General features: G+C 42.0%; 1 long non-coding RNA gene across 1 annotated transcript; it reads right to left on the bottom strand.

Moving 5' to 3' along the window:
* Positions 1-2,255: 2,255 nt before the first annotated feature.
* LOC109299701 lies at positions 2,256-17,079 on the bottom strand. The gene is made up of 3 exons (XR_002097958.1): positions 17,068-17,079; positions 16,430-16,432; positions 2,256-2,358 (listed from the first exon to the last, which is right to left on the bottom strand). It is a non-coding gene; the product is annotated as an uncharacterized LOC109299701 (long non-coding RNA).
* Positions 17,080-18,168: the final 1,089 nt, after the last annotated feature.

The raw sequence follows: 18,168 nt of genomic DNA, 5'->3' as shown, positions 1-18,168 counted from the left end.
TGGATGGCTGGGGAAGCAGCGTGGGATAAGCATGAAAGCAGGTAGGAGTGTAATGGAATCAGCGTATACTAGGGGTGTTCCCCACAGGTCAGGAAATTTGGTGATGGGTGAGTGGTGGCACTGCTCCCCTGCTGCCAAATCTCCAGACTCACATAGAGCCCCAGCCCCTGTGCGCTGAATCTGACATGCAACTCCAGTGTGCCGGGCCAGTGCTGAGCCTCAGTGCCCAATCCCAGTGCAGGGGGGCTGGGAAGGGGCAGTTTCAGACCCCCAGGATCCAATCCCAGAGGGTGGGAGGCTAGAGAGGCCAGTGCTGGGTCCCTGAGGCTCATTTACAGTGCACAGGGGATGGGAGAAGGCAGTGCCAGGCCCCAGACAGGCCCTGCACCACACATCTGGCCACTGGGGCCAAAAGATTGAGCACCTCTGGTGTAGACACCTTCCGTGCCTCAGTTTCTAGTTGCTAAATAGGGGATTGGCTTTGAGCCACACCAAGGAACTGAAGGGGATGTGGGCACATCACTGTACCTCCCCTGGAAGCATGTAGTTTCCACACACTAACATCAAAGGGTGTAACCAGAGCCTTGGTTCACACTGCCTTGTGCCACTATCAGGCTTTATCCAGATTCTCTCTCCCAGTCCCTTTTGCCTGTTTCTCTTGCTCTCTCTGAGGCCTGGCCTTCCCTTGATTCTCTTGAGAACACCTGGAGAGAAACCCAGAGAGCCACTTGATTCCCTTGAGTCTCACTAGGTGAACAGTAGGCTATCATCTTCATATACCATAGCCTTATAATATGACTGTCAGTTATCCAATTCCCAGCAGAACTAGCTCCCAATTTGGTCCCTTGATCACTCAGGGGAATTAAAAGTCCTAGAATGTTTATTAAGAGGTGTTGAGCTGTCAGAGAGAGCAGACTGCCATTTTACTTAACACAGGATGCACGCTATGGTCCAGTGCGAGTCCTCAGATACTATGCAGCTTTACAGCACAGTGTGTACCATGCACCTTGTTTTAGATGATCCATGAACAGAAACCCAACAAGGATCTTTGCAACTGGCAATGAACAGGATAGGGGGAGGCAATTCAAAGTGATTTCCTGAGCCAGACTCAGCCATGGTGCGTATCCACGACTTCAGTGAGCTCAGATCCACCTTAATGTACGTCCACCTCCAGAAGCTGGATTCAAATGAGGTTTAGGTCCCAGGTGAAACAGTTATATTGTAATATTCACAAATTATTGTAAATAATATGATCTAAGACCCTGATGGAGCCAAGCTCACTGTGATGCCAGAAGCTCCTGCTTTCACACCTACTTTTCAAATAACCAAAAGACAAAAGCCCATCTGGCTAGCTGCCTTCCACATTTCCCCACCTCCTGGAAAAGAGCAGCCAATCATAGCTTCTGGGGAAAAAATGCTCCAGTCAGATTAGGGAGTGAGGGAGCAGCCGACACCATTCTCAAATGGAGCAGAGAGGCATCCAGGAGAGAGGAGGTTTACTTCTTTGAAAGCCCCCTAGTAGCAATACACCAAGTCCTATACAGAGATTGGCACTGAATTGAGTGGATTCTTCATCTGGAAGAACTGTTTTCTAAAATCAACAAATATGACAAATTAACAAAGGAACATGCACTAAATTGTAATCCTCCCTCACTTTGTGCCCAAGAACCATCCCTAGGAGTGATGTTTCAAGGCAGTAGATGTCACAAAGCCTTACATTTGCATCTGTAAAATAGCAAGCAGAACACTTCTCTGGAGAAAAGCCTACCCTAAAACCAAATACATTTGGAGAGTGGGGAACCTAGATAGGCCATTATTAGCTAAAGAGGAAGAACAGTCCTGAGGTTCTGCCAACTACTGGATGCCAAATTTATATGCTGCTTGAGTACTAGCAGCTGCAGCACCAAGCTGGGGTTAAAATGATCGCACTGTGCTGATTTAGTGTGCAGAACATACTGTACTTATACTGCTATATTTAGAAAGACGCAGAGTGTACGCACTCACACACAAACATGCACATGCATACTGTACCCAACAAGAGTTCGTGTGGGGCAAAGGTTGCTAAGGGAGAAGATTGCAGCTGAGGTGACTGTGTGCCACAAAATAAGAGAGGCTTTTAAAGAACAGTCAGTAGATATGGCTCAATGTAGGAAGTACTGGGTGTGTCTACATATGCGCATTAATGCGCATTAGCCCATTTTAATGTGCATTAAAGCATCACAAAAAGTGCACTTCCACTAACGTGCAGTAAAATAGACTAATATGCCTTTTACTAGTACCTCACAATGGAGGTTCTAAATTTAATGCGTATTACCAGAAGTACATTAATGAACATGTAGACAAGCCCACTGAGTAATACTCCATGGTTTACATTGTGCTGGAGGTCAGCCTACAAGGCCTTAGAATCTATTCATTTATATAGGAACTTTAAAATGACCAGACTTCTCAGGAATTTGATTCCTGTTGATAACTTGTTTTTGCCATACTGTCACACGCAGAACACTCCTGGGTGAGGAGGGAACACTCCTGGGAAAGAGAATCTGTGGTGTTAAGTTTTCTTGTCTGGTAACATGATTGCTAATAATACCAAATATTAATAATAAACTCTTGTAAGGGTTTCCCTCCATATTTCAGTCGAAGGTAAATTAAGGACAGTTGAAGTATTTTCTTTTAAAAATAATAAATATGGAACTATCTTAGAAGCTAGGCACTGAAACTTGGGTAGGGGAGCCCAAGCAATTTAACACGAGTATTTTTCTAATAGGGTTTTTAAAAAGCACTTTCCAAACCTTCTATTAAGTAGCTCTCTACTGTCCTTGCAAAGGTCTACAGAGTTAATGATAGCTTCCCTAATTGCTACTTCCTTTTATCCATTAGACAAAGGAACTCCCATATTTTGTATTATTACTTCATCACTTTAATTGTGCAAAAAGCTTATGCCCATCACAGTATTAATTATAATAAAACAACAACACAGCATATAAAAATAACAATGCAATATCAGTATCTATTTAGCACCAGCATTACATCTGGTGCTTTCCCATGGAAAGTTAGGCAAGTTCATTGTCCCAAGTTGCTTTTCAGTGTAAGGCCTTGCCCTAAAAGCCTGGGACATGCTACTGCTTACTCACTCTGAGTAGGACTATACTCAGCCAATAATTATATCTCCACCTGCTGAGAAACACATTAGACAAGGTGGACAAAACTGGGTCCTGCTTGATTTCACAGGCAGCTGCTTCAGCCTCTTCAGTAGCTCAAACTGAGTAGGGCTTAACAGTGACTTAAAGGCCCCTTGATCTTTCTCACAGTGCAGCATACAATCTGATCCATAAATTATACCCCCATAATTGTGAGACTACAAGGGGAACAAGTTTTAAACATCTGGCTCTCCTGTATGTAAGCGTGCAAATTCAGAACAGACCAAGTTACCATTGCCTGACTCATTCATTTGCACCTTTCAGCCTAATGATATTCTAAATTGAAGAAAAATTCAAATTAAAAATTTAAGCTATTAATACATCTTTGAAAATTGTAGGTGAATAAGACTAAGACCAATAGAAGGCTGCTAATCTTGGTATGCTTCTGACATGGACCCTTTAAATCACTGTAATACCATGTTCAAAATCAAACATAAATAGGATTTTTTATGAGGGTGTTACCGCTCTTGCTGCACTGAAAACCATATTACATTTTATGATTACTAGAGCTGAGACTACTTATACCTGAAATGGAAATCATCCCCACTAGATGATCTTAGGGAAGCTGGCAAAATAATATTGGACTGGAACCTAATTCTGTGGAAAGTCAAATATAAATGAGATACACAAGTGCATTTCCCCTCCCAAACTTTTCATAGATGTTCAAGTAGTATGCATGGCAGGTAAGTTGCATTTTGCAACTTACGTTTTTATGTCTGGCATAGGTAAGGTATACTGCAGAGTAGCCACACCATCTCCCTCCCCCAGCTTCTCCCTTCTTGCCAACTAATTGCAGCTCCCTTAGATGCACTGAGAGACAGAAAGGCAAGTAGTCTGTGGGAACGGCTTTCAAACCGCTAGCACAGTGTTTGCTCTTTTTTTTCTTTGTTTTAGTAGGATTCTCTCTTTTTATTTCCAACTATGCTTTAGTGGAGAGAGAGAGAGAGAAAGAATTCAGCTCCCCAAAATTTCTCCCAAAGAAAACAATCTCCAGAGATCAAATCTTTGATGAATCATTTTCCACCACTCTAACATGTCAAATACTCCAGTGATTCACCAGTCATCCAGCTAGTACAGTATGATTCACCTGCAGTAAATGAGAATGATTGCTTCCCAGAAGCACAAGTGTTTGCACTACCATTTAAAGCACATACTTCCCCTTTTTGGATTGGAGCATACCCAGCAGCAGCTGTGTGCTTCTTAGCTCCTAATGATGAACAGTCTCAACTGACCCAGTCCAAGGAACAACAAGAAGCAGCTAAGGCTTTGAATTTTAGCTATGAGCAGATTAAAATCAGAAAGTTTGAGATTAGGACAATCTCATATTCTCTAGATGAACAGTGAAAGCTGAAAAGCATGTAGCTCTATTTCTGAGAAGGCATAAAAAAGAAGGACATAGAAGATGGGACGTGAGTTATTTGGAGTATATTGGCAATTCATCACCCTGCAAGTGTAGGATACAGTTCCTCTGAGAGGGAGTATCAGAAATGGAGCTGACATTACATCTAATGAGACTTTTGGTGGCAAACTGATTAAGCTTGTAAGGACACAGGAAGCATGTGAAGCTCAGCCTTGGAAAGCCTCCAAGTAGACCCCTTTGACTCATTAAAAGGGGGAGTGAAATTAACTAGGCCCCAGGGCAATAACAAAAAGATGTAGAAGCAGGAAAGGGTCAATTCATTAAATTCTCCCACTGGAAAGGAACCCCTTAAATTCCTTCCTGGTATGAGCAGTTCAGGGCCTGCTGAGTTCCAGCAGGTGACCTGCAGCCCGCGAGGCCCAGCTTCGAGATCTGGTTCAGACACCACTGTGTGGATTCCCTCTTGCACCCCAAGAAGAGCCAAAGTGTGCATGCAGTGCTTTCTTGTATGCAAAGTGCCTCAGTGGTAGGGCACGTGTGTTGACAGAGTGTGGAAGTCGAAGCAACCTTAACTGGGGAGAAAGAGGGGGACAGGGAGAGAGAGCATCTCCCCGTCTGTCCTGAGCCTTGGCTATAATATGGGGGAAAGTCCATCTTCCCCCTAGCCACCTGCATCCACTCTCCATGATTTCCTCTATAAATACACACAATCCCCTTCTTTATTTCTACCTTATAAAACCACATCCCCCCATCCTTGCAGCTGATAGGAAAGCAGTTTTGGAAGTGTGAAGAGAAAAGAAAGCCACACTCTGACTCTTGGCCCTTACAACTTGGAGGAGGGAAGGGCTCAACTGAGTAACTTCACAGGAGGGCCCAGATTTGCTCAAAGCAGCCATGCCAGCTGCAGTTGAGTCATGAAGAGACAAGGAGTGGAGACACTGGAGCAATAGCCTGTAGGACCCCAAGGGAGGAGGAAGAGACGCAGGCTGCTAAATTAACACCAGCCAAAAGTTGGCCACGTTTTCTTTGAGCTGTGTAGGAATAGCTCAGGCAAGTCATATGTAACCATGTTAAAGGAGCCATGAGAAAATAAAACCAAGTGACAGCTGACTCCTGAAGAGTTTGAGGGGGGAAGGGGGGAGGAAGGAGAAAGAAAGAAAGATAAAAATATGGGAGGAGGGGCAGTTTGCAACCCAGGAGCCTTCTGCAGCAGCAGATGGAGAGGGAAGTTACTGTTGATTCCTGCAGAGTCAGGGAAGGCAAGAGAGAACATAATAACGAGGTGATCACAGGAATAGAGAACGAGGGGACAGAACAAAGAAACCACAGCTGAGCACCAGGGGCTCTTCTGTCAGGTGCTGCTGCTGTGAATATGACCTGCTGGCTAGATGGAGGCTGCAAGCAGAAGGCCTGTCAAGGAGTCCGGAAAAAAGGGTCAGAGTGAGACTTCAGTGGATGTATTAGAGACAGAGGGGACTTGGGCACGGTTTATTAGCTGAGGAAGGTTAGAGAAGGAGGAATAGGATAGAGTTTCCTGACACTGCAGAATAGGGATTTGTTTGCCTAAGGCCAAGTAGTTCAGATGCATGGCTGGAGGGCCACATAACATGGAGAGTCCTACTTCCCTTGCTCTTTTAGTAGGTTTCCTTGAACTAATTATGGAAAGTTGTAACAGAGATTTTTTAAAGCATTTTCTGCCATTAGTGATGGTACTGAATAGACCCAAAGGTCCAGAGGATTACTCTTATGACAAGCTTTCTTGTTATATTTGGTACCCAGGATTAGATCTGGGTCATTGTTAGAATATGTCTCTTCATTTAAGTGGCTGAATCAATCAATGACCACAGAACAAAAGGTAATAAATTAGAGGTCCAGTTCCACCATTTAGCTCATAATAAGAAATGATACAGAGCCACACACTCAGTAGTATCTGGAAGAGGAATCCCCCCAGAGGACTCTTCCCCAAGACGTATCCACTGTGTACCCTGTCATGAACACGGGCAGCTGACTTCTTCCTCACATCCCTCCCTTTTGAGGCACTATGTAGTCCCAGGGATTTAGAAACTACAATAGGGCACCGCTATTATGCAGTACATAAAAGGGGGGAGAAAAGATTCCTTACAACACTACTAGATTCTAGTTTAAAGAGGAATAAATGTTAAATGGATCTTAAATTTGAAGAAAATGATTTTAATATACTCAGGGGAGGGGGAGCCTAAAAGAAGGTCATATAAGAACTAACTTCCATTGCAATATGAAGTAATAGGAATTGAATGAGTCTTAGCTAACAACCCAACGGCTTCTTTAAGATAGGGAACCTTAATAAAGATCTTTGCTGGATTTGTAATGGCTGCCGGCACATTTAAAGATATGTAGCAGGGCTTTCAAGTACATGATTTTTGGGAACTGGCATTCAGAGAAAGCAGCCTGATGCTAGAAGCCTTTACAATACATGGAAACATATCCTGTTTGAACTTGACACAGGCAACATCTAACCTTTGTTGTGGGTTGATAGTGAAGCATCACTACAAATGTCACTTTCTCCTACAATGGAAGAACGAGCTTCATTAGAAATGAGAAGAGTATTATCATCTCATAGAGTAGGGGTGTCAAAGATATGGCCCACCTGCCGGAGCTGGCCTGCGTGAAGCCGTGCTGGCTCTGACCCCACGTGATGTATGGTGTACACAGCACGTGGGGCTGGTCTGCGAAGTGCGCTATATGAGGTGACCATGACAGAAGGGACCTGTGTGCCAGCTCAGTGTGTGGGGCCAACCCATGCATCTGATTTGGCAGACAGGGCCAGATGACTTTATATGCCTGCTATAAAGCCAACCTGCCTCTGATTTCTCTAATGAACTACTGCCTAGAAATTTCTGGGGTGAACCTGGCTCTTCTAATCAAATATCTGTGGGGTTCACAACCCACTAATAAGAACTGAGGCCCCACATGTAGTTGTGACTTTGGGAACTACTAGTTCTGTAGTTTTGAACTACTGCCTTGTTTACCCATTCTGTTATTCTAAAGTGTATTGCGTTTCCCCTGACTGTATTTTTCCCTGACAACCTCTGTACAAGGTTTTTCAAATGTTACGTGATTATAAACATCTGGCAAAATATTTTCAAAAGTGCCTAAGTGACTTATGCTATGTCTATATGGTAAACTCACTGGCCCCAACAGTCTTAATCATGCTGCCCTGCAGAAGCAGTTGGGTTATTTGCTTCCTGCACTGGGTCTTTTTCTCTGCATCTCTCTTGTTTTTAGCAACAGATTTTGACAGCTCTTGCTTTTGTTCTACTACAGAATGATAACAAATTTTGAACCTTGATTTTTTGTTTTTCAAAATTACATTCTTGCTTCCTGGTCAGCCTTAATCAGGAGTAAATCACCTGCGTCTCTTCTGTAAAAGCCAGGCTTTGCATTTAGAGATAAGACAGAAAGCAATACTGAATATTTACTCATTGACTCCCATCTATTCCAAGAGAGCCCCTGGAAAAGAAGCTGCACTTTCCCCAAAGGATTTCTAATGAATTGAATATATCCAACAACTTCCAAACATAAAGAGAAGGAAGCCTCACAGAACATACATCACTTCCTTGGTTAAAAACATGCTATTCACATAGTATTCTTATTAGCTTCTACCAAATGACTCTGGTTCATAACTTGTCCTGTGCCTGCAAATGCTTATGTAGAAGATCTAGTACTAGTATTCCTGGGCCCCATTCTTAACTGGGCTTTGAACACCATTGTACAGTAAATATTAAATAAAAACAGTATTAATGTGAAGTCTTGTCAGGGATTATGAACAAATAGAAATATGTAAAGAGATGGAGTCTCATTACACTGTCAGAAGCTGCTAATGTAACTTTTGAAAAGTGTAACAACTGTCGAGTGCCTTTTTACAAACTCACTACAAATAAGAAAAATATATGTAATGTACTCAGCATTTCACTCTGTTCTACTACTGCCTAATCCAGGCCAGGACTTAGAAAGACCCATTGTGGTCACATCAGGCACCCACTGTGAGAGTCAGTCCTGGAGCTAGACAGCTAGGAAAAACTACAGCTTTGGTCTGTGTCTGGCAGCCTAAATAAAAAGTTTCCTTTGCATTCTTTGCATTTATTACCAAAGAATCTTCCTTTATACCATGCATATGCACAACAATATCACTGTAAGAGTCACTGATGCAACATTTGAGTTGCACTGTTAAAACCTCCAAGCCAGGAAACAGAAAAATGAAGTCAATATGGATGTTAACTCGGCAAAATTGCTCCCTTTTGTTTCCTGCGATACATCCAGGATTCTCAGCCCCAAATAATCATAAAATCATAGGGTAGGCCTCCAAAAAAATTATAAGGTTACCTTAGAAATAATGGGAGTTTTATTTAAATAAGAATTTTGGGTTTATTTACATTTAACTACTGATTTTTGAGCCCTTAGTTTATATTTGGGTTATTTTACATGCTTCTGTCCACAATCATAGGGGCTAGAAACTTGCATAAAAATCTTAGCTTCTAGGGATGAGGTTTTAAGGAAAATATCAAATATGAGATTCAGCACACATTGTGAGTTGGCAACATTGTATATCATACAGCAGAAGAAAATATTAATGTACGTATTTAATAAAAACAATATTTGGAAATGCAACTCATATACAGTGCCTCTGAATTAGTATTTCTGTTAGAAACTTTAATATTCGCATTTCGTACTGCTGTTCAGGTGGTAACATTGATTCTTAATAGAGTTCTACATATTTAGGTTCTTTGTGTTTTTTAAGAGAAAAAGAAGATTAGCTTAATACTAGCATTTCAGCCATTCCAAACAAGTTTTAAAGTTCCCCTCTCTCCCTGGTGAATGACATGGGGAGTAGTGAATTTCTACCATTGTTAATTTCCATGCTGGTAATTGGGCAGAGGCCATTTCCTGCACAATTGGGTCAAATATGACAGCAGCAGATTGGCTTTCATTAAGATAGTGAGGTCTTTGTAGTGGAAAAAAAAAAAAAAGAAAGTAGAATCTACAGAATATTGAAGCTGCAGTGAAAACTACGGCCACCCTTAAAATCAGCGTCCAGGCCTCCAACTCCTATTGGGTCTGAGGTTTGCACCTGTGTGAGGATAGATCTGCTCCTAGGACCCGCAGCCATTTTCAGGTATACATGGTATTTCCCTCAGTAGCTATGAGTATTCTAATAATAAAAAAAAAAAACCCAAAAAACCCACGCAACTTCATATGCACTTCAGTGACACGCTGTGATGCCTTATGGAGAAGCTCTTCCCAAAGCAATCTTTGTACCCAACTGGATTGGATGGGGAGGTTAAGTATTGAAACCTCACAAAGGGGGTAGTTTGTTAAAACTTTAGCAGGCAAGAAGAGTTATTTTTCGGTCGGTTACAATTGCTTTCATTTACGTTTCTTCTTCAAACCAAAACCTTAGTGGGCACCACATCCATGGCAAGTTGCAAACATCACCCATTATTGCAGCAGCGTTTTGATTTAGGCCGTGAATGATGAAGATTCGTACTCTTTTCAAAAGAGTCTGAGCAAACCCTTATGCTGCAGGGTTTTCATCAATATCTACAATTAGGATTTAAGAAGATAGGAGGAAGATTTCCCTGAAGATACTCGCGCTGACCCCCATCAGAAACAGGATAGTGGACCAGATAAACCATGGATCTCATTTCAGCCATGGCAAATTACATAGGCTTGTTCATCAGCTCAGAATTTTCTTTTTCTTTGGCAAAAAATCATCAAAAGGTAGCAATTTAGTCTACCTTCTGATTATTTCACAGTGATCACTTTCGACTCCAAAAACAGGTATGGAGAAGATGCTGAGCAAGAACCAAATATGGAAAAAATTTCAGCCCCCAAGTAAATGTTTTGGAAAACTATAAACACAGAGAGTCCTGGTGATATAATGGAACTCTTTTTCTGTTTGAATTATAATAGGAATGATGTGAACGGCATCATCATTAAAGAAATAGATCTGGTGGCCGAGGTTTCTGATAGTAATCTCCAGTTGCAAACCATCTCATTCTGCCTTTCTGCTCCCACTTAGTCTCTGCTCCTGTCACCTGCTCTAGCCACCCTCTCCAAAGCTGACAGTGAAGACAGCAGACAAAGGAGGAGGCGCTGGGATGTAGCCATTCCAAACTGCATGTCACACAGTAGCGTTAGCTCTTTTGCATTCCCACTGCTGCCCATGATCCCTTTCGTGGAAGTTATTTTACTGCCTCCTTATTTGTTAGTGCATCTCTTCAAACTCCATTCTGTTCAGTGCTCGTCCTCTCCTAGCGCTACCTTTTAAAGGTGTTTCTGTGGACTAAATGTTTAGGCTGCCACAAATCTTACCTCTTCATTGCTGGGTAGACTCATGAAACACACCACACTAATGGCAGACCTACTGGGCCTGCCTTGATGTTACATTCGTTGGAGCATCATGCTATAGAAAAGCCCTGGCAGAGCACACAGACAGCAGAGAAGGGGTTAAAGGGTTTAATAACAGAGGCCACACAGCAAAGCAGAAGTTAGACACAGCTGCGCCCCTCCCCCATCCTTCCCTTTGCAGCTCCAGTCCTCCCCCTTCCCACTGAAGAGCTCTGCAGTACTGCATTACTCAAGTGCCTCTTTCACCCACTGTGCTCCTGCCCCACTTGTGTGATGTAAAACAATCCTTTTGTTTCCTCTTTAAGACATTAGCCTCAGGGGCCATTATAGGAAAGAAAGGTAGCTGGGGCTCTTTTATCTGAAAGAATCCATTAAGAGTTTTTCCCTGTCCAGTGATCAGCTCACTCCTATGCACTGTTCCATGGTTATCTGCTTGCTGCCCTTCAGAAATCTGGCAGTCAGTCCTCCCAAGTGCAAATTCAGTCCTGCCAACCCCAAGTATACAACAGTCATGAGTCAAGCCCTCCACAAAGATCAAGTGATTGGCTTTAAAAATATTGAGATGAAAAAGAAATGACAATATATGTAGGGTTCAGTATATTTGTCCCTTTTTTAAGCCCTTAGGCTTCATGGCTTCCAGCTTTTTTCTGTAAAAATGAGGACTAGAACCCTCCTTTTTTTTTTTTTTAAACTAAAAGCTGAGATTCTTATGTAATCACATGACTCCAGAAGCTGGGGCTTTAAGAAAAAATGCGAACTACTGCCAGACTCAGAATTAAACCACAAGAGTTGACAACACTGAAACACCAACATATACCAAACCATGACAATGAAAGAAAACAGCCAATGTCGTGTATTCTTTCTTTGTGTCTCATTGATGATTCCCAGACAAGAAATCACTGAGTAAATATTCACTCTGATTCAGCATTCAGTTGTATGAAGCCAATTTGAAATTCCTCTATTAACCTTATGAAGATGTATACGTTAAAGCCAGGTATTAGAGAGTTGCAATTCTCAAAGCACATTAAAAAGGGAAATAATAATTATACAAATAGAGCAAATAAAATAATTTTAAATTACTTATTAAATAAGCCTGTGTTACCCAGGGTGATATTAAGTTCAACTACATTGTACAATAAACACCATAAAGAATATTGGGTGCATATCTTTCAGCTGCTATAAATTGTGTGAGCTCCATTGAAGATCTGCTGCTAAGAGAGTAAACATTAAGGCCAGATTTCAATGGTAGCTACTAAATATGAAGAGAGAAGCTTACCGAAAGCTTCAAAAGCACCCGTGTCCATTTAAATCTGCGTGCATTTAAATCAGCGAGAGTTAGGTGTTCGGCACTTTTGAATGTTCCATTAAGCACCTGTTTGCATCTTTAGATGTCTTCGTAAAACTGCCCCTTAGAGACGTCTGAGCTATCGAATGCCCTAAAATAGAGGAAGAGATTTGATTAGATTGAATAAATATGAGCAACTGCTGGGCTCACATGAGAAGGAGAGAAAGAAGGCCAGTGTGTGCACGTGAAGATGAGAAGGGCGAGAGTTTGTGTGAGAGTATGTAAGACTGAGGAGAGCGTGAGTGGGAATGTGCAAGTGTTTTGTTTTTCCCTCACTGAAAACAAAAGATCTTTTTAAACTTTCTTCAGAAGCTGCTTTGCATAATACATTTGAGGAGAGACTAGATGGAAACAACTGGAGGTTTCATGTGAATCATCAGAAAATGATCTAACACCGATTAATTATTTAGCCTATCCTCCAAATTTGTAGCCCAAAATGCACAGTCTGCATGCGTGCAGTGCATTACCTTGTCTCCTTGTCAAAACATTAAGGGAAAGAAATGCCAACGGGCTGAGAGCGGAGGATCACCTAGTTTAGCTTTGAATTGTGGCTCTGGTGCGGAGGGGAAGATTGGGGAAGGAAAACAGGTTTGAGTCATCACGGCTCACGAGTCTCAGGGGAAGTATATAGCGTAGGGTAGGTTCTGTGTACTCGTTTTTTGATGTGGTTGCTTTAAGAAATGCACCTCAAAGAAAAGGATGCTGGGGAAACATGCTTTTTATTCAGAATTTTACTACTGCACACCCCAAAGTGAGGATCTCTGTGCCAAAATGTTGAAAGTTTTGAAACTGGTAACAAAAAAAAAAGCAAGACAAATATTCCTCCAATTGATAAGGCTGTCACTGTGTTGCTCATTCTATCTGCCTTGTCCTGGCTGCAGTAAACTCTTTAGGATCTTTTTTTGCTCTTTTATGGTGAATATAAATGTTTTCCCCACTTACCATATGTTACGCATGTACTCCACTGAAGCCACTGACACAATTATGTTAGGCCGCAGGCAAAGGGAAAGGAATGGCCTCTTCTAACACAGGGGTGGGGGTGGAAACAGTGTGTGTTTAAGGGACAATGTCACTTTCCTCTTAGTCAAGATTCTTTGTCAATTGCAGGGGAAATAATTGACCTCAAGCCACTTCAGTCACAACCAATAGAAAAATGGAACAGTGATGAGTCCAGCTGTTCAAGAGAAGGCAGACAAGAGAGGGGAAAACAAAGGTAGTAGGAACAGAGCTGACATGAAAAATATTTAAAGCTTCATGTTGGAATTCTTGGGTAGCCTAGGAATTTTGCTCTTAAAGGCATATACCTATCCAAATCTGCAAATTCTGGCCCCAAAGATATATTATTGAACATTCACTTTGAAAGACCCAAACCAAAACTAATTTGCTTTTAATAAAGTTGCACTGTTAGCAACATGAACCTTTCATTGCATTTAATACTTCTGTTTTTAAAGAGGTTTTCACCAAATCCCCAAACAGAGTTTGCTGCCATGCTATGCTGTTCCTTTCTCTGTCCACTTTCATCTTATACACTAGTTCATAAGGCACACTCCAATTTTACATTATAGGCCAGATTCCGATCTTCATTATCCAGCTGTAAGTCTGAACATAGATTTAAATGGGGTCAATCTTGATTTTCCTGAATAAAGCTCTTAAAAGAAACCTAGGACAGCAAAGAAGAAATAAAAAATGCCCTCTCTCAAATTCCATGGTGGGATTACAGTCAGGAGTGGCTTGTTAAAACATATATCATATTCCAAACCACAAGTCATCCCATTTACTAAGATGATCCTGCTTCAATATAGTCTAATCAAGTAAAAATCAATTACAACATTTGATACCACCAGTGTGGTAACACACAAGTACCAAATCAAACAGGATCTCAGCTAGGCCTCAAACAGGAGAATCTACCAACTCCAGATTCAGAGTCTGATCTCTACTGCTGTCGGTCGATGGGGCAGCATCTGTCCCTCTACAGAAGAGTTTATGAGAGTGGGGAATTTGACCCTCATTGTGTAAGTGCTGCTCTGGATTTTAATGTTGTGTGAAAGGCAGGAAGGGAGAAGACAAATTGCTCTGGGTCTCTGTACTGGTATAAATAGAAGCAATGAGATAAAATAAGGCAGAGGAATATTCAGACCATATATTGCATGGTAATCAGCAATTCCTTCCAGGACTGCGTGGGCCAGGCCAGCACTTGGAGAGCACCCCCCCACCTACCCTAGTATGTTCAAGTGTGTCACTGAACACATTTGAAACATGACATATCCAGCCATGGGCCCTGTGTGGAAACAGGGGTGTGCTAGTGACTCTGAGAATGAGAACACTAGAGAGAACTAGGATTTGCATCTCTACCAGCCCCAAGAATAATGCTTCATAGTTCTGCAGTGCAGCCCACTCTCTTCCTTACTCTGAGAGCACAATACAAACACTTAACAAGAAGTGCCAACTAGCATGTGAAGGAAAATGATGGAAGCCCCACAACTCCAGACTTGATTGACTGGATAAAACATTGAAAATATGAGGTAGAACTGTCTCCTGTGCTGCCACAAGATTAGATGAGAACATGTCTCTTCTACAGCAAGTAAATTATGTACTAAGAGATTGATTATGAATTTTATATAAAACATACCTGGCCTAGGCTCTAGATCAGTAGCATGAAGGCAGTAGGGACAGTGACACTAACACCTGCATAATTATGCAAGACTATATCCCCATATATTCCTCGAAGAAAATAATTTCACTTCTATTTCATTTTCTTTACCCTTAAAGGACCTGAACAACAGCCCCTGAAAATCTATGAGACTCTTCCCAACAATTTGGGTGGATTTGGGGTCAGTCACTAAGATTGTCTGCCTTTTTTTGGCAAGAACTGTCTCTTTGTGATGTGTGGGCACCGTGCAAGCCTGATTCTCGGTAAGGTGTTTCTAGGCATTATTTCAATTCCAAAAAAGAAAGAATGAAAATGCTAATAATAATGACATTCCGCATGGCACAGGCAGATGCATAGCATTATGACACATGTCACCAGGTGGTGCTGTTACACACCATCTCCCAAGATCTGTTTCTAGGAAGGAAAGAAAATGTTTAGTCCTAGGGAGACATGCTGTAGGTGGGTTTTATAGAGAAATATCCCGGGCAGAGGCGTTAACATATTCCTTGGAGAGAGAGCTGTGTGAACAGCAGAAGAGTTTGTCATCTGCTTTTGTCTTTAGTTATAAGTCAATTCTTGGAAGAGAGTTGTTCTTGCAGAACCAGGCATTAGTGTCAAGGTGGCCATCCTAAAAGAAGAGACGGTTCTGCCTTCTGCTTGACCACTCCTGTCCTAGGACCATTATGTTTATATAGCTAGAACATAAGTTACATTACACTTACCACTATTCCCAAACCCAATGCTGGTTTCTCCCTCCACAAGGAAACTGTCCCATGAAGTCTTGGATATCTGCTATTGATTAACTGAGGTGTGATGCTGATATGAGAATGAGACACAGATACTGGGAAAGGGGGCTACGATAGTTATCCTCACATAAAAATCTGTGCTGCTTTTAAACCCCGTTGAGAAAACTAGGAGAGGTAACTGGTGAGGGACAAACAGAAAAAGGAAGGGATAAGCTGGCCTGATTCTATATTTCTTTTTAGGCTGTGTAACAAATACGATAAAAAGCTACCGTATCAGAATGGCGGCATTTTGTACACACTTTACACCAATATGAGTGATGGTACAAGCAGACAGGCAGGGGAAATATGGGCCTAGGGTGCAGCTTATTGCCCCAGTGCAGCCTGAGAGATGCATAGCTAACATGCTTAGAAAACATTTTCATTGTTTGTAAGTCCTCCTGCTTTACCCAAATGCACAGCAGAGCTGAGCTGAGGCTACAGGGAGAGCCAAGGCCAGACAGACCAAATGCTTCCATTGACTCCTGTGAAACACTATCTCTCATAGCCAGCTGCTCAGTGCCACATGATGTTTGCTAGGCTGAAAGTATTGGCCAGCCCTTCACCCTGCACAACCCTGTCCCCTGAGCTTACTTCACCTGAATGGATTGCAAGCAACAAAAAACAGCAGCCCCGTTCCTGAGCAGCAACATGCTGCCAATATTCGGTGCCAGTCCTACAAAGACAATTCCCCTGTAATCTGTGAACGATCTAACATACTGGGGTAGAAGCACTTGCAAGGAGAAGAAGAGAGAGACTGGGGAATGTGGCCACTGATCTCTTCACTTAAACAAAAACTGTTCTCTCAAACCCATGGAAAGAGGCAACGTTACTGTGTTCACAAACAATGCAATTAGGGCTCCCTGGAGAAAGTGTTTCTACAACATTCCTGAGAAATGTACTGGTCATAATGGAAATTTGCTTATGTTAAAAGTGCACTGGTGAGGACAGCTGGTAGAGATGCATAGGGCTATCCTTACCCGAGAAATATATTTGAAAGTATTTGACACCCACATATTCTGAAAGACCAAACAAATGCCCATCAAAAACTTTTTTTTTTGAACACCGAGACAAAATCCTGTCAGACCTAGTACAGTAATATCCAGACGGGAGCTGACTCTAGAAGAAGCTGGCAAAATCCCTAAGACAAGTAGCAGAACTCTGACAAGGGGCTGTTGCCTGTCTCTAAGGTCTCCATCTAGCACAGCACTGTCTCTGGTTCCGGTCTGCTCCCTCCCAGCCCTACTCCACTTCTCTTCAGGACTAAGCCCTTAGCTTTCATTTGTCAGCCTCCACTGGCACACATGAGAGGGGGCCATGAAACTGATTTCTGGAACCAAAGAGACTAAGTCTACTATAACATAGAAGGCTGGAGCTATAATCGACTTGTACAAGTGCCGGAACGAGCACATTAAAGGATTTGTCAGGACCTCCATTAGAAAGTTTTCCAAGGATTTACAGCTAGGCTATAAAACTGTGCACATGGGTGAAACTCAGTCTACCACAGCACAGGAGCAAAGTTGTGGTTTTCTTGTTTTTCAGCAAAACTTGATTTAGCCATTTCTTAACCCTCAGATGGCTAACAAAAATATACTTGTCTTCAGCATTCTGCACTGGGACAATTACTTTTATCACTGAAAGGGAAAATACATGCTAAATGCAATGGGAGGGGCCTTAAAGAGAATGAATGTTATTGGTTTGCATAGCCCACCCAAACCAAATCTTAAAACAAAATGAAATAATAAATGCTCATCAGCATCATCACTTCTGTTACGCATTTTATTGGAGGATTTTGTTGTGATATAACAATATTCAACAGTAGCTTTCTGTGGGAAGGACAGTTCTCAGCAAGGGATATTATTTTGCTGCCAAGGAGTAGAGAAAAAGTGATTCTCTGCTCTCCATATCCTTCAGCCTGTGTAGTAAAAAGCTGCTGGTCTGTAACAGTAGGAAGTGATTACCTCCCTCATCATGCTAAGTCAGCACTGCTGGCTGTCACAATGAGCGAGAACATAGCCTCTACCTCCTCTACTCACCTGTTCCAGGGAGAGAGTAGCAGGTGCAGATCACCTGCTTCCTCATGTGCCCCAATCAAAAGTGTGGGTAGCCCACACAGGGGTTTACCCCACCCACTTGTGTGTCTACATGTAAATGCAGAAGAGAAACAGGTCTTGTTAAAGGAACATAGTCAATTGGAAAAAAAAATCCCACCCTCCTGAAAATGATGTACCTACTCTGCAACAAGTTACCCTGATAGTTACTCAAATGGAAAAAGTATCTTCTCTCTTCTTGTCATTTTATTTCCTTGGTGTATTGGGCTGGAAATATTGCAAAGGCTCCCAAAGGTAAATTACTCACTCAGTTTCCCCTCTTGATTGTGTGAGTCTTTCGTTGCAAACTTTAAGAACATAGGAACAATGTATTTATTAAACCACAAAAGTTGAAAA

The sequence above is a fragment of the Gavialis gangeticus genome, unplaced genomic scaffold (genome assembly GCF_001723915.1).
Source record: "Gavialis gangeticus isolate Ggan-Ray unplaced genomic scaffold, GavGan_comp1, whole genome shotgun sequence".
NCBI lineage: Eukaryota > Metazoa > Chordata > Crocodylia > Gavialidae > Gavialis > Gavialis gangeticus.
This window is presented reverse-complemented; position numbering and strand designations above follow the sequence as displayed.